The following is a 16,795-nucleotide window of genomic DNA, read 5'->3' as shown; positions in this document are numbered from 1 at the left end:
GACGAAATTATAATGAGTAATAAATGTATATAACTACAATATACAACGTTGATATTACACAATACCAGCAAACGTCAAATGTACTAGATAGTACCTGACGGTATCGGTTACAAGAGCAATCCGACCAATCTAGCAGCAAAATTTGTATGTGACGTCACAGAATAAAACAGTGGCCTCGCAGAAACCCACGGCGTTGATATATCCCGCAAGGCAGCTGCTAGCAATAGCATCTGGACCGTTTGTGATATATGAATCTTCTTCTATCTGGCCTCATTCCTCATCTTATGTTAATCTGGATTTGGTTGACGGTGGCTGGAGGTTCTTCCTTCCCTCCTTGGGAAGTAATTTCTATATCCCATCTGTCTGCGTGTTGTGTTACTCTATGTGAAAGTACGAGAACGTTTTTGCGATGTTTACGAATCGTGTAACTCATGTAAGGTGTGGGTGCCTGTGCGACAGTCATCTAGTCGCATGTGGGAAACTGCCTAAAAACCACACCCAGGCAGGCCTGCACACCAGCCGCAGTCGTCTGTCTGTCGGGCGTGTTCGATTCGGGACCGGCGCACCTACCCGAGAGCGCTAATGATCACGGCTATGCGGGCGGGTACGTTTGTCACACATTCAAGAAAAATAAGTTTCCAAACTGAATTAATGTCATTTTTTGTTGTTTATTGAACATATTTCTGTTCATATGTATGTATTTAAATATGTAAGTGGAATGAGGGAGTTGTGTACGAAATAATATCCTAAATTCCGAGTACGACGGACACTATGGTCACAAAAGGAAACAAGTAGATAATTGTAACATACCTTTTCGTCACACATTTGAAGGTAGAGTGAGTCGTGTACGTTTTCCGGTTGGACAGTACAGAAAACATCCTGGTTAGTCACCCAATTGGTCAGTTACTTGTTCTATAGACCAAATTCAGGATAAACGTTATGAGTCATGGACTGATTGTATGGCTGGACCTTAGCAGTTAAGTCCCATAAGATATCACACACATTTGAACATTTTTTTGAAACGTTATGATGTGGAATGTGTCAACAGAGCAATCATAGTAAACTGATATAAAACTAAATAAAAAACTAGAACAATTGTTCATATGGCTGCACACTAGACATTTCCATTTTTATGACTAATTAGAAGGAGGATGTTTCTTGATCTATATATGAAAACACTTCTGCTATGTGTCATACTTTTTTTTCCATGGGTAGATTGTAAAAGAGTGTTGTGGCTGCGTATTTCACTCCTTTCAGTGGCAAAGTTGGACTCATTAAAGGGTAACAACAGCTAATATATTTTTTACTCTCAAACTTAAGTGGATTGTTGATAAGAAATTTTATAACTAAACAGGTGTACTGCGAGACTGTGATTAATATTCCCAGCTACTTAATAAGATACTTGCGGGATTATGTGTGTGAACGCTGCACGTAAGTATACATACTTTCATATCTACAATGACAACTTTTTGCCTAAGCTAGGACTGACGCAAGAATATTACCCAATATGACACCAATAAATGGAAATACTCAAAACTGTTAAGTTACTAACTTCTGTACCCGCAAAACTGGCTGCTATTCTGACGGCAAAAGTAGTCGAACCTGAACGTTTCAAAACTTGTGCTATATAGTTTTTGCTGTTTAAGTTCACGTCAGTATGCACACCTATCAACTTAAAATTTTCTACCCCGATCATTACACTGTCCGGTCACAGTAACGTGACCACCGTCTAAGTTTGACGTCAGTAATCACTAAGAGACGGCAGGTGGCAGCACTAGCAGTGGAGGATATACAAAGAGTCGGGGAAATTGGGATAACAGTGCTGACGTTTTCGCAATGCGGAAATCGAGGGATTTATCTGACGTCTAAACGGGCATAACTATTGGCTTTAGGGCCAGTGATCGAACCTTTTCCGAAAAGGCTATATTAGGAAGCTGTTCGCGTGCACCGTGGTTACGAGTGTGCCAACAGAAGCCTGTTCAAAAAATGGTTCAAATGTCTCTGAGCACTATGGGACTTAACGTCTGAAGTCATCACTCCCCTACAACTTTAAACTACTTAAACCTAACTAACCTAAGGGCATCATATACATCCATGCCCGAGGCAGGATTCGAACCTGCGACCGTAGCAGTCGCGCGGTTCCGGACTGAAGCGCCTAGAACCGCTCGGCCACCGCGGCCAGCCAGAAACCTGTGCCGAAGCAAATGTGGTGCACTACGAGCCGTAGATGACACGGGTGAACGACGGCTGCGGAGTTGTGTAGGGCCGAACAGACATGTAACTGCAGAGCGACTGTCCGCCTGCTTAACTTAGTGGTAACAGGTTGATCTATCATGCAGCAGGTTTGATTCCTGGCCGGGTTGGAGATTTTCTCCGCTCGTAGACTGGATGTTGTGTTGTCCTAATCATTATTTCATCCTCAACAAAACAAAAACAAAAAATATGGTTCAAATGGCTCTGAGCACTATGGGACTTAACATCTATGGTCATCAGTCCTCTAGAACTTAGAACTACTTAAACCTAACTCTCCTAAGGACAGCACACAACACCCAGCCATCACGAGACAGAAAATCCCTGACCCCGCCGGGAATCGAACCCGGGAACCCGGGCGTGGGAAGCGAGAACGCTACCGCACGACCACGAGATGCGGGCCATCCTCAACACCTGCACGCAAGTCGCTCAATGTGGCGTCGACTGAAACTGGACTTGCACTCGGCAGCCGAACTTCAGCAGATGGGGCCTTCCGGCCGACAACGCCACACGATCATTTCATTTCATTTTGTGAGCAACTGACTGCCCAGGTGAACCAAGGCGTACCGACAGTGTATCCTTCACGGTCGTTCAGTGAACATTGCTGGGTATTGGCCTCCTCAGCAGCCACATAGTTTATGCATCCATGATGACTGCTGTTCATCAGCGACTGAGGTTAGAATTTGCACGGGAATACCGCAACTGGACGTCCACTGAGTAGCGGGAGTTGAAGATGAATCGTGTTTATCCTCCATTGGACAGATGACCATAGGAGTGTACGGTGTGAGACGTCTGATCTGGGTAATGGCATCCCCGGATGATCTCGCCATTCTGGAAGGCACAATGGATCAACATAAGTACGCAACCACCCTTGAGGACAACGTCTACCCTTAAATGCAATTTATTTTCCCTCGGCAGCATGGCATCTACCAGCAGGACAACACCATGTCACACACAGCTCAAAGTGTACGTGCGTTGTGCGATAAGGACCAGGATGAGTTCAGAGCACTCCTCTCTCCACCCAATTCCCCGGATTTAAACCCAATCGAGAATCTGTGAGTCCACCTCGACTGGGCTACTTGCGCCTTGGATTTTCAGCCAAGGAACTTGGTACAGCTGACTACGGCACTGGAGTCAGCATGGCTCCATAAACCTGTCGCTACCTTCCAGAAAATCACTGACACTTTGCCTGCACTTCTCGCAGCCATCTGCACTGCAAAAAGGTGGTTATTCGGGTACTTGACAGTTGGTCACATTAATGTGGGTGGACAGTGTATTTATATATGATAGGATGAAAGAAGGGAGCATGTTTTTTAGACTACAAGAACTGAGTGAACTGAGCCTTTTTTTAACCTGGTCCATTTGCGCATAGCCATTCAGTAACTTCCATAAAAATATAATTTACTATTTTCTCTGATGCAGCTTCTTAACTCGGCTTAACAACAATGCAAATATCATTTGCAACCAATGCTAACTGCACCCCTGATCCAAATAAAATGGCATAACCATAAGATAAAGTAAGAATAGTAGTGGTCCAAAGATCGAACCCTGTGGGGCTCCTGCTGTAATTTCTCCCAGTGTACATGATGTGCCGTCATTCTCTGTATTATTCGAACAGCCTAAGGTAACTTTCTGTATTAGGTATCTTAAATAGGAAGTGAACCAGGTATTTGCTGAAATACGTATTCCCTAAATAGTGTGCGGCCTCCGCGATAGGAGGTTCTCGTGACGTTGTGACGATTACAGCCGGTGGTGATCGCGGAGAGACTAAAACGCTGATGGCAGACGCGAGGCGGCTAAGTAATAGCCTTGAAACAAAAATCTGTGGGCAGCCAGCGAGATAGCCGCGCCCCGCCCCAGTTCGCTGTGTTCCGGGCCTGCATTAAGCGTCGTTTGTCCCCGCTGGGCGTGTCCCGGACCCGGCAATCGACCTGCACACGCGGGCCCAGTACACGGTTCTGCCGTCTTGCTTACGGTCGCTACTTAATGGTAGGTTTCGGTTAGTCAGCAGAATAAATGGTTTCTCTGAATTAACTGTAATCAGGTAGATAAAGGATGAATTGGAATAGAGAGAGAGGGGGGGGGGGGGAAGAAATATAAAGTTTACCTCTGCAGTGGCTTGTCGGTTTTCAGCACCGTCTGCACTTCACCTCATATATTTACACTTTATACTGCACATATAAGCTCACCGGACGAAACATTGCTCATCCCCCCAAAAAGAGGACACACGTCATCACTGAGCAATGTAGATCGTGTAGAACTGGTATCAGGCCGTCATGTGAACGTCTGTCACTGACATAGGTCTTGGCAGTGACCATGTGTGTGGAATCAGCTCAATAAGATGGGTCGACGTCGAAAAGTGACAGAAGGAGTTACAGTGTTTGGATGCGCCCACCACCTCACCGTGATAGAAGTTGGCCGATCTGTTGGTGGTGTATGAACGCGAACTGTCTAACATATTCACGAGAAATTCTGTGCCGCTGTAACATGGCGTACGAACAGTAATCGTTAAAGCTTCTGCCGATGAATGTCACGCCTTGTAAATGACAGCTGCTCCAGACTCAAGAAGAATGGATGCTCTCAGTAAATATAGGTCTCCATCGACTAATTTCCGAGTAAACATTGCGGAGGGAACTGCATGTGATGGACATGTGTTGTCGATTAACCGATGAAAGCCATTGCTCACAGCAGCACATAAATCTAAACGTCTCCGGTGGACCAAGCAACGTAGAAAATGGGCATTAGGTGACTGGAGCCGTATTGTTTGCTCTGATGGTTAACGATTCCACCTCTTTTAAACCGTTCTTAATTCTGAGCTACGTTGAGGGAGCTTCCACCTTCCAAGAGGACAATATCTGAATTCAAGTGCTGCAAACATACATACCTGGTTCGATGACCACTGAGGTACTTCATGCAACACGGCTGGTCTGCCAAATTATCTGATTCCATGGAAAATGTTTAGGATTATTTGAAATAGCAATGAAACATAGTAGTCAACATGCTCCAAATTTGGTAGCTATTAGGGATGTTATTATCAGTCAGTGGTTTCTTTGGTATGTGGCATAGCTGAAGCAACTCTTGAAGTCTCTGCCTCCTCGAAATAAGACTGTTATCGGGGTTCTAGGTGATGTTAAACTATTTTAGCGGGATTTCTCCTTGCTATGATTATTTTTCTGGTCTGATGTGTTTATTTTCTTGCATACTATTTTTCCCTATACTATATTAACCGGGACATGACACATAAGGGATCCATCAAGCTGTCATAAGCTGTTGCAAGATTACATTTTAAGGGACGATGTTAAAGGTTTTAGAGGAAGCAGTATCTCGACTGCCGAAGCTCTAGCGATGGAGAAATTTTGTGATATGCGTGCAGACAATCAGACGGCATTCTGCTCACCACGGATTTGCAACACATTCTTGATAAAGTAGAACGCTAGGAATAAGGGACTCAAACGAAGCCACATGTACATTTCGTATATATACAGCATTTTTTAATTATTGCATATGGTACAATTGCGTGTCTAGTAATTGCGGGCCAACTGACACTGTAAAATTTCGAGTAGGGAGTTGTCAGGCCAGCTGCTGAACGCAAGTATGACTGTATACAAACGATACTGTTTTGTGCAACCGCAAGCTGCCTTGTGTGATGTGATACAGGAATGGACACAGATGAGGTAGACTTTTGAAATGTCATAACAAGGGTATACTTGAACAAGGCATGATAACTGAAAATGTTGTGTATATTTGTTTCAGTGAAACTGTCTATAAGCTACAAGTATAGCACCATGAGATTTGGTTATGGCTTTACGCTTCACCTGTTCCATTAGATGAATGATATAGCATCTCTGTGTTGTGAAGGTCACGGAACCGAGACAGGTGATATCACTTACGTGCTACCGGATTGTACACGGTGTGAAACGTGGCGCTGCACACTTGTCTAAAATTTGATCAGAGCAGGTTATCCACAAAACACGTATTTTCAGGTGACGCTCCGTCATTGGGAACGTCTGATTATGTCAGTGTGGATGATTTATAAAAAGAATCCATATCTTTGTAAAAGTAAAATTCGGTAGTAGCTGAAAGACAATGCCAGAGGTCTATCCACCGATGAAATGTACGTATCCTAAACCCCTCTTCCATTTCCAGAAGGGAAACATAGCTTACCGCAAATAAAAATATGAGAATATGGAGGCGCAGTAGAATCTCCGCATTAACACATCCTTACATAAATTTTCAAAAGTTAAAAAGCCAAATAAAAAAAAAGTTTCACAGTTCTCTGTAGCACTCAGTTTTCTTTGATAAGCTTTCTATAGTAATAGCCCTGAAACATACGTAAGGCGGCTAATTTTTTTCAGCAAATACAATTGCTCAATGAATCAGCTTTCATGCTGAGCCACAAGTGTTAAAGGATGTGGGTTACTGGTTAAGATGCTGTAATTATATTTACGACAAGCACGGTTCAGTAATCTCCTGCATAAAATTTTTTGGTTTTTCACAGTTTTCCCAAATCACTGGAGGTGAAATCCTTGTCCAGTCAGAGGTTGTCTATGTAATGACCTACACGTCCATTATGGTCCATTGAATGAGTCAAGAACACACCTGAAAATTTTTCGAACAGTAAAACATCCGCAGTATTCACCGAAAATGGATAGCTTAAGTCTTCGAAAGAGAGAAAAGCACGGAGAGCAAACGTAGTGTTTATACACAAACCTCAGACTGTTACAGTTTTATGCAGTAGCACAAATTCGTGTATCATTCATGGTGTTCTAGTTCACGCGCCACCAAGGCAGCTACGATTAGTTCCTTTTACATATAATATTGCTGTTGTTGGTACTGGAGGTCATTCAACGGTATATCTATTGCCTCCATTCGCTCACAGTGTAAAGGATTTCTTGAGGTCTCTTTCTTCATTACTCTTCTAGCTGTTATTAAGTACCGTGTTACAGTTATTAGCACCTATATGCAGTGTAACTACTAGCAGGCATGTGTTTCGCCGAGAATGCCAGTCACCTAGTTATTGTAGCTTCAGATGTTATGATGGTTCAAATAGCTCTGAGCCATATGGGACTTAACATCTGAGGTCATCAGTCCCCTAGACTTAGAACTACATAAACCAAACTAACCGAAGGACATCACACACATCCATGCCCGAGGCAGGGTTCGGACCTGCGACCGTAGCTGTCGCGCGATTCGAGACTGAAGCGTCTCGGCCACACCGGCCGGCTATGAGCTACAACAGTTGCAGTATTTGTTGGACTATCGGAGAAGATAGCCTGGTGAGTCGTCGTCGTTGAGAGCGCGCCCATCAACTATATGGCCCGCGGTCATCCTCGGCTGTTCCACGGGAGTCTGCGTCTCGCTGGTGGCTCCCGCAACTCTGTTTCGCGTTCCACCAATTCAGGTCACCTGCCGCTTTTCACAAAGACACCTCAGGCAACATCTGTCCCACCTCTCTGCCCCACTAGCGAGAAACGTTCTGATTGTTGTCTTTACACACTGCTCTCTTCGTTTAATAAATAACTAGACCTTTTCTCCTTGTTTCGCCAGCGTTCATGTTTCTCATGTGTAATGAGCAGGTTTTTGGCGCCATCTCCTCCTGTCCTCTCTCTCTCGCTCTGTCCATCAAGACCTCGCCTCCCTATCTCTCCATCTCATCCTCCTACCTCTCACGCCATCTCCTCTTCTCTCTCCTTTTTCTGTCCACCTTATCCCCCCCAACTTTCTCTGTCCGCCCCCTGCCCTCCTCCCGTTTGCAAAATAGAAAACGTGTTTGTGACTCATCCATAAGGGCGAAAATTGGAATAAAAACAAGCAGAGGAGAAAGGCAACTGCACCATCCAATTTGATGTCGACATTGTAATTACGTACTGACTGAAGACTCAAATAATCATTACGATAGCTGAAGATGGGTGAAAGTCCGAAACGCATATTAGCTTATCTAAAAGGACTTAATACAGCAATCAGACACTTTTTAATTAAAATAAAACAATCCGCAGAGATGGAGCTCAACAGCCCGTAAAATGGATAAATTTTAGTCCCCAGGAGATTCACCCACTCGTCGAATTTGTTTTCCTCTTCCCGGGTCCCGCTCCTTGGCTTCCTTAGCGGAGCTACCACCGGCTAGAGTAGCTACATTTGTGACGAGAGACTGTTCCGCGGCGTACTCACCCCGAGCAGATACAAAACCAATGCTTCATAGTCTGGAGTCCAGGGAGCGACTACATCTAACAGCACAACACTTAACACATAAAGAAAACGATTGCGTCGGTACTCTAAATATTATGCTTAAAATGGAATTCAACAACACGGGTGAACACCAGAATGCAAGCCGACAAAATGTGAGAGATCATATGCCTCCCATGTTAGCAGTGCCAAAAGCAGTTCAAACAGGCTTGACCACGCCGGCCGCGGTGGTCTCGCGGTTCTAGGCGCGCATTCCGGAACTGCGCGACTGCTACGGTCGCAGGTTCGAATCCTGCCTCGGGCATGGATGTGTGTGATGTCCTTAGGTTAGTTAGGTTTAAGTAGTTCTAAGTTCTGGGGGACTGATGACCACAGCTGTTAAGTCCCATAGTACAAAAAAAAATGCTTGACCACTACTTCCCATGCCGTGTCCCACGTGCTCAGTAGCTTTGTGAAGAGACATTGTGGAACTTTGCGTAGCGGAGCACGTAGGTGGTTAATTTATGAAGCGTTGTCAGGCGTTACGGCGCGGCGTCACCCCCGGGACTGAGCTAACTAGGTGTCGGGTGGCGCGCGGCCCGGTCGCCACAGGGCCAGGATTAATAACCAACCGTGGGTAGGCTGGGGCCGCACCGCGCCAGACACGAGAGACACCATGCGACCTGCACGGCACGGCGCAGCCCGCGGGGTTCCGCAGACACTCCTGCGCCCCACCTGGCACACAACTAGAGCTGCGACACGTGGGGACGTCTGCTCCGACGCTCTCCTCCTCACACGTGCAGTTTAGAATCGTGCTCCTTCTACCTCCTTCCAAGATTATACCAGGCCACAGATTATATTGTTCGCTACATGAGCAGATCGGGAAAAAATTTCTGCTGCTTCACGCTGATACCGTGTAAAGGCTTTTCTCTCCCAGATAATGATCCCAGTAAAGCAAGGAAGACAGTCCGCAATTTTTTTTCAGGGACGCCAAACGCATATGAAGTGACGTAGTGATGATTAGATGCAGTACAGTTACCAGATTGTGGGTTTGTTGATAGCTAGCCCCACCCACTGCTCCAAACAGTCTCACACATTTTTTATAGGATTATGATCAGATGATTTAGAGAGACAGTGGAGGTACCGAGTGGTTATAAGTAAACTGTAGCTACACACAGAGGTTTGATGTGGGTTGTGGTTATAGTAGGGCAGTGAAACTCGGTAGACATGCTAATGCGATAAAGCGGAACCGATTTACGCTGAAAAATATTTGTTCCAAGTGTGGCCACCAGCTACAAATTTGGCACTTTGAATGCAGGAAAGGCGTACAGAAATCTTTCCATATGTGATCGATTATAGTCAGTTGATCGTTGACCGCGCGACCGCTACGGTCGTAGGTTCGAATCCTGCCTCGGGCATGGATGTGTGTGATGTCCTTAGGTTAGTTAGGTTTAAGTATTTCTAAGTTCTAAGGGACTGATAACCTCAGATGTTAAGTCCCATAGTGCTCAGAGCCATTTGAACCATTTTTGATTGTTGATGGTTGGAAAGACAACATTGCGAATACAGGTAATCTATGAAAACCAGTTGTAGATGTTGGGCACTTAACTATTGTGTGTACGGATGGTGTTAACCCTCTCGCCATCAGCTAAGGCCTAAATATGGTGCGCTGAAGCAGCGAAACTGGTAGCACTACAATAAATGTCATAAGGACGGCTGTAGGTGTTTAATTTTCTCACATAAGTGAACGGCCGAAGTCCCACAGACCTACAATCACAAGGATGGATATACAGAAACGTTAGGAAAAGGACGTGGGCAGGAAAGGTGAAAGAAGTGAGACATAATGTTGATTTTATCACTAACCGCTGCTTACACTGTTGAGTGTGAGCAACGGAGACGTCGACGAGATGCTCCATCAGTAAAACGATGTGATCGACAGTTGTTAGCAGCAGTTCAGGTACAATTTGAGCTACATGTTCCTGTATACTCGCCTTCAGGTCAGGTAGAGGCCGAATTTATCTCTGTAAATGTGTTCTTTTAGATATTCTCAGAGCGAAAAGTCACATGGATTCAGATCAGGTTATCTTGCGGATCACACATCTGGAAAACCCATGGGGATAACACATTCGTGGATGGCTGCATTAAGTAGGTCTTTCACTGGGCGAGCATAAAAGTTCTTGCACAATCTCGTATGAAAATAGCGGTTTCTACACAGTTCCGCTCATCCAAAGCAGGAGGTCTCGATAACGTGCAGACGTCACAGAGCACCAGACAGGTCATTCTCTTCAAAGAATAACGGACCGAGAATAAAGTGCTTGTGAATCCACACCACGGCGTTTAACGTTATCCCAAATTGGGCAGTATTGTGTATTCACTGAACACTGTAGTGTAAAATACGCCTTGTCACTTCATGTAATGTTCCGCTCCACATGTCATCAACTTGGATCCGTGTCAGAAACCGAAGAGAGGATTCAAACGTTGTCGCGGGTCATGAGGTTTTAGTTGCTGCAACGTCTGGATGTTGTATGGGCACCAGTGTAAAACAGACTGCAAAATTCTGTACTGCTGTCTTTGGGAGCGCTTGCGCTAGTCGGGGCACATGCTGCATCGTCAGTTACAGCAATACCTACGTCGTCAATAACGTCCTCCGGCATTCGACGTCTTCATTCACCGAGGGCCTAACCAGCATCACATCATCACCTTCATTGAGCCATTTAATGACATTAGCCTCTCCTCAGTCCTTTCAGTCTGCGATACTCTCTCAACGCAGCACTGTAACTGCTGCCGTTCTCTCGCTCACAGAAACCATTTTAACTGGCAGTGCATGGTCTCTCTACTCGATAGTCATACTGTTGGCTCGCGTTATGGCTTGTCAAATAACAGCTTGGGTATCATGGCGTCTCTCAAACGGTGTACAGCGCCAGATTTGCACCGGGTGCCAAAATTGGAAATAACTGTTTTTCCTGTGTAAATTGGTTCCGCATTAACGCACTAGTATATCTACCAAGTTTCCTGCCGTTCTATAATTACAGCCCACACTCAACCTCAGTCAGTAGCTGCAACCACTCTGTACTATATGGTGCTCGAATGTTCGTAAAATGAGAAACGTAAGCGTGTGAACTTGAGAAATGGCTGTTGTCATCTCTGAAGACGTAATTTCCCCAGTCTAATCTTAATGAAGATTTATAACGTACGGCAATAAGTTATAAACATCCTTGTTCGTCCAGAGTGAAATTTTCACTCTCAAGCGGAGTGTGCGCTGATATGAAACTTTCTGGCAGATTAAAACTGTGTGCCGCACCGAGACTCGAACTCTGAGCCTTTTCCTTTCGTGGGCAACTTTCGTGGAACATCCCAAGTCCGCTGGAATGCAGAATGGAGATAAATGGATGCAGGTGATCAGACAGGATGCTTACTTACGTGTCACCTGACAATGTCGCATCTAGACGTATCAGGCGTACCTTATCAGTCCAACTGCACACGCCCCACACCATTACAGAGCCTCTACCAGCTTGAACAGTCCCCTGCTGACATACAGGGTCCATGGATTCATGAGGTTGTCTCCGTACGCGTACATTTCCATCCGTTCGATACGATTTGAAACGAAAATAGTCCGACCAGGCAACATGTTTCCGGTCATCAGAAGTCCAGTGTCGGTGTTGACGGACCCAGGTGAGGCGTGAAGCTTTGTGTCGCGCAGTCATCAAGGGTACACGAGTAGGCTTTCAGCTTCGAAAACCCATATCGATGATGGTTCGTGGAGTAGTTCGCAAGCTGACACTTCCTTATGGTCCAGCGTTGAAATCTGCAGCAATTTGGGGAAGAGTTGCACTTCTGTCACATTGAACGATTTTCTTCAGTCATCGTTGGTCCCGTTATTGCAGAATCTTTCTCTGGCTGCAGCGATGTCTGAGATTTGATGTTTTAACCGATTCCTGATAGTCACGATACACTCGGTGGTACGGGAAAATCCCCACTTCATCGCTACCTCGGAGATGCTGTATCCCATTGTTCGTGCGGTGACTATAACACCACGTTCAAACTAACTTAAACCTTGATAACAGCAGTAACCGATCTTACATCTGATTCAGACGCTTGCTGTATTATATACGCTTTGTCGACCGCAGCGTCATATTCCGTCTGTTTACGTATTCTGAATTTGAAGACGCATGCCGATATTAGTTTCTTTGGCGGTTCAGTGTGTATACGTCTACATCTACATTCACAATATGCGTACCACTATGAATTGTGTGGCAAAAATTGAATCCCAGAGTACTACAAATTAGGATTTTTTTCCCGCTCCATTCAAATATGTAGATCGAAAAAATGACACCTTAAATGCCTCTGACGCGCTGCAGTTATTCTAATTTGGACTCCTGTGTACATGCGGGAATAATATTTCGGAGGCAAAAGTAATTTCATATTTACCACTAAGTACTGGTTCTTGAAACTTGCTAAATAGCATTCCGTGGAAAATTAGAAGTCGATCCATGAGCTTACATCATTTAAGGTTCTTCCGAATTTTCAGCACGAATCTGTGATGTGTGAGGCTGTGTTTCTTTCTCTACGTTCAAAAGACCTCATTAATAATGTCTGCTATGCCATTAACATACCACATGAACAGAACGTATCCCATAGCACTTTCTTAGTTCATGCCTGTAGTAACTACTACATCTGTCGACGAGTCTGCATCCAAGATGGACTGCGCCCTCCCTACCAAGAAATCCTCCACATAAACGCATATTTCTTTTAATATCCCATATGATTGTATTTTCATTAGGAATGTGTGATATTGAGTCAAATAATTTACAGAAGTGTAAAACTGCTTAGCTATGTCCTCCTGATCGCCTCAATGCTTGGCTTTCAGGATGTCACATGAGATGCCATCTCCAAATTCTGTTTAGTATCAGACAAGGTTTCCACTCTCGAAGTTTCTAAAATGGCTCTGAGCATTATGGGACTTAACATCTGAGATCATCAGTCCCCTATAACTCAGAACTACTTAAACCTAATTAACCTAAGAACATCACACACATCCATGCCCGAGGCAGGATTCGAACCTGCGACCGTAGCGGTCGCGTGGTTCCAGACTGAACGGCCTAGAACCGCTCAGCCACAGCGGCCGGCTCTCGAAGTTTCATTGGGGAGAAAGTGAGACCAGGTCTCAGTGAAGTGCCTACCTATTGGACAGCATTCCCATCACATTCACAAAATAACCTCTATTAGCCGTTGTTAAAGCAGTCAGTGGTTCAGAGAGGAGTTAAATATGTAGCAACAAAAAGTTTTTATCATATGACCAGCAACGTAAAATGTCTGACAGGTAGCTACTTTAGAATCACTTCTGCAGAGCACCATCTATTCCATTGTCGAATTTCTACTCAAAGTTGGCAGACAGTAAAAAAAAAAAAAAACCACAACTGTCATTGTATGAGCCGGAGTAAAAATAGTAATATGATCATTAATGTGAACACTAATCATGTATACAGTCCTGTAATCTGAATCGGTCCACATCACATCGATTAAAGAATCGTTCAAATGATCTGTGGAACATGGAACTAGGTAGCTAACTAACTACCTAAGTAACTCTGCATAGTAAGAGATATGTGGAATGATCAGAAAGTACCTTCAACAAAACACAATTGCAACATCGAAGAGAAATACATATTTAACAGAGCACGATTTGTGTTTTTAATAGGACAAGGCAGTGTCACATACAGGCTGCCTAACAGTTCACATTTCTACGGATTGTAAATTTATCCTAAAATAAATATTCACGTACAGACCTGTGACTGGAAACACTGCAAGGATTATAACAATACCGAGCAAAGTTTTAAACTCTCGAGGTGATTTTGATTTTCGTCATTTAGGCAGCTACAAAAGGACCAGAGTCCCCAGCAGATAAAGTCTAAATTAATGAAAACTACTTGGCGGCCAAAAGTGTGGCTGACTTCGTCCGATCTTTTTTGTCGGGATGTTGAGTTGACATAGTGTCAGACTGGAATTGTCAAGTGTGCTGGAACACCTCCATGTTGAAACTACAGGCACAATTACATCCGAATTAGAAGATGTGTATTGCTAGATTCTTTGCGTTTCTGTTTGCAATTTATTATTATGAGGGTGAGTCAATAAATGGTAACCATTGTGATGGAGATATCAGAGGCTCGTGTACAACCCTGAAATTGATTTTAGCTTCCAACAAACTCTCCTCGTTCGACAAGGTATTAAACCACCACAGAATTCTTGTGGCAGAGTTCGCATCTAACGAGTGACCTCTGGGGGTATAAAAAGTTTATTAGGTTCCTTAACTTGCTGCAGCCCACAAGACCGATGTGTTCTAGGGGTAGCAAGATACGCCTACAAGAGGAACCAGTGTGCCATCACTGAATAATCAGGGTCACCAGGACGCACTTTTTATGTGACTTTTTTGTCCTTTGCTGAATTATTTTATCCAAGTGAACACAAATTTCCATTAAATAGAGCTCTAACCATATACGGGATGAATTTCGCCATGGACGTGCCCTGCAGTCGGTCCCTCGGCTGACAAAAATGTCGTTGCTCCAGTCGGGTACACATTCATAGCAGACCTGCCATCTTGGTCTGATTGCAGACCGCTAACCATTGGCCGCGAAATACAGTGTATCGGCTACCTTCCAAGCGACGTGTGCTGTTACCTTCTAGATATATACAGGCGCGAAATTTAAAACGATATGCGGTATTCTGGCGAGGGTAACTTATTTATTGACTCACTTTCATTTCTTTCTCATTTTTACTGTTTTGTATAATTTCACGTGGGAATGAAAATGTCAAACAGATGTAATGGTAAAGGAATAGTGCGAGGACGGAAGAAATTGAACAAACAAATGCTTTGTCGTAGTTTTTTTTTTTTTTTGTAGGGTTTAAGGGCGCTCAACTGCTGAGGTCATTAGCGCCCAGTCACTGGCGTTAGAGCACATAGAAGCTGCTAAAACTCAAGGGGATGGGGGGACACCAGAAGGACTTGACAAAGATGCAGATAAAATAAGTAAAAAGTTTAAATGTCTTTGGACAAGCCGAGCGTCATCAGCTAAAACATCCGGTAAAGTAGATGGCAGGGACAGGACAACACGAAATTGACTAAAACGGGGACACGACAATAAAACATGGTGCACTGTTAATGCCTGACCACAAGGGCACTGCGGGGCTGGGTCACCGGAGAGCTGGTAGCGGTGGCTAAACCGGCAATGCCCAATCCGCAACCTGGTCAGAAGGACCTCCTCGCGCCGAGATGGTCGGGAGGATGTTGTCCAAGCAGTTGGGAGCGGTTTTACTGCTCGGAGCATGTTTCCTTGGAGGGATGACCAAGCATCCCACCACAACGACACAAGCCTCTTACATACATCCCCACGAACGTCAGAAGACGGGACACAATGGGAGGCTGGCCGAGGCAGGAGGACTGCAGCCTTGGCTGCAGCATCCGCAGCCTCATTCCCAGGCACTCCTACATGTCCGGGAACCCACAGAAAGCTGACAGAACCACCATTATCAGCGAAAGAATGGAGGGACTGCTGTATCCGTTGAATCAAGGGATGGACCGGATAGGGAGCTCCAAGGCTCTGAAGAGCACTGAGTGAGTCAGAGCAGAGTACATACGATGAATGGCGGTGGCGGCGGGCATACTGAACGGCCTGATGGAGAGCAAAAAGCTCGGCCGTAAAGCTGGAACATTGGTCGAGGAGCCGGTATTTAAAGGTGGCGGCCCCGACGACAAAGGCACAGCCGACACCATCGTCAGTTTTGGAGCCATCGGTGTAAATAAAGGTGTGACCGGCAAGTCGAGCACGAAGTTCGACAAACCGTGAGCAATACACTGCAGCCGGAATACCCTCCTTCGGGAGTGAGCTGAGGTCGAGATAAATATGAACCGGAGCCTGGAGCCAAGGTGGTGTCGGGCTCTCACCCTCTCTGAAGGTGGTAGGGAGGGCAAAATCCAATTGTCGAAACAGGCGACGGAAGCGGACTCCGGGGGGCAGCAGGGCAGACACATACAACCCGTACTGACGGTCGAGAGAATCGGCGAAGAAGGACTTGTAAGAGGGGTGGTCGGGCATAGACAACAGCCGGCAGGCATACCGACACAATAGTACGTCGCACCGGTAGGTCAATGGTAATTCGGCAGCTTCAGCATAAAGACTCTCGACAGGACTAGTGTAGAAGGCTCCGGTCGCAAGACGTATCCCCCGATGGTGGATGGAGTTGAGCCGGCGTAAGAGGGATGGCCGAGCGGACGAGTAGACGAAGCTCCCATAATCCAGCTTCGACCGGACTATGGACCGATACAAGCGAAGCAGGACAGTGCGATCCGCTCCCCAAGATGAACCGCTAAGAACTCTTAGGACATTAAGGG

The sequence above is a fragment of the Schistocerca americana genome, chromosome 2 (genome assembly GCF_021461395.2).
Source record: "Schistocerca americana isolate TAMUIC-IGC-003095 chromosome 2, iqSchAmer2.1, whole genome shotgun sequence".
NCBI lineage: Eukaryota > Metazoa > Arthropoda > Insecta > Orthoptera > Acrididae > Schistocerca > Schistocerca americana.
Note: the sequence above shows the minus strand (reverse complement) of the source record.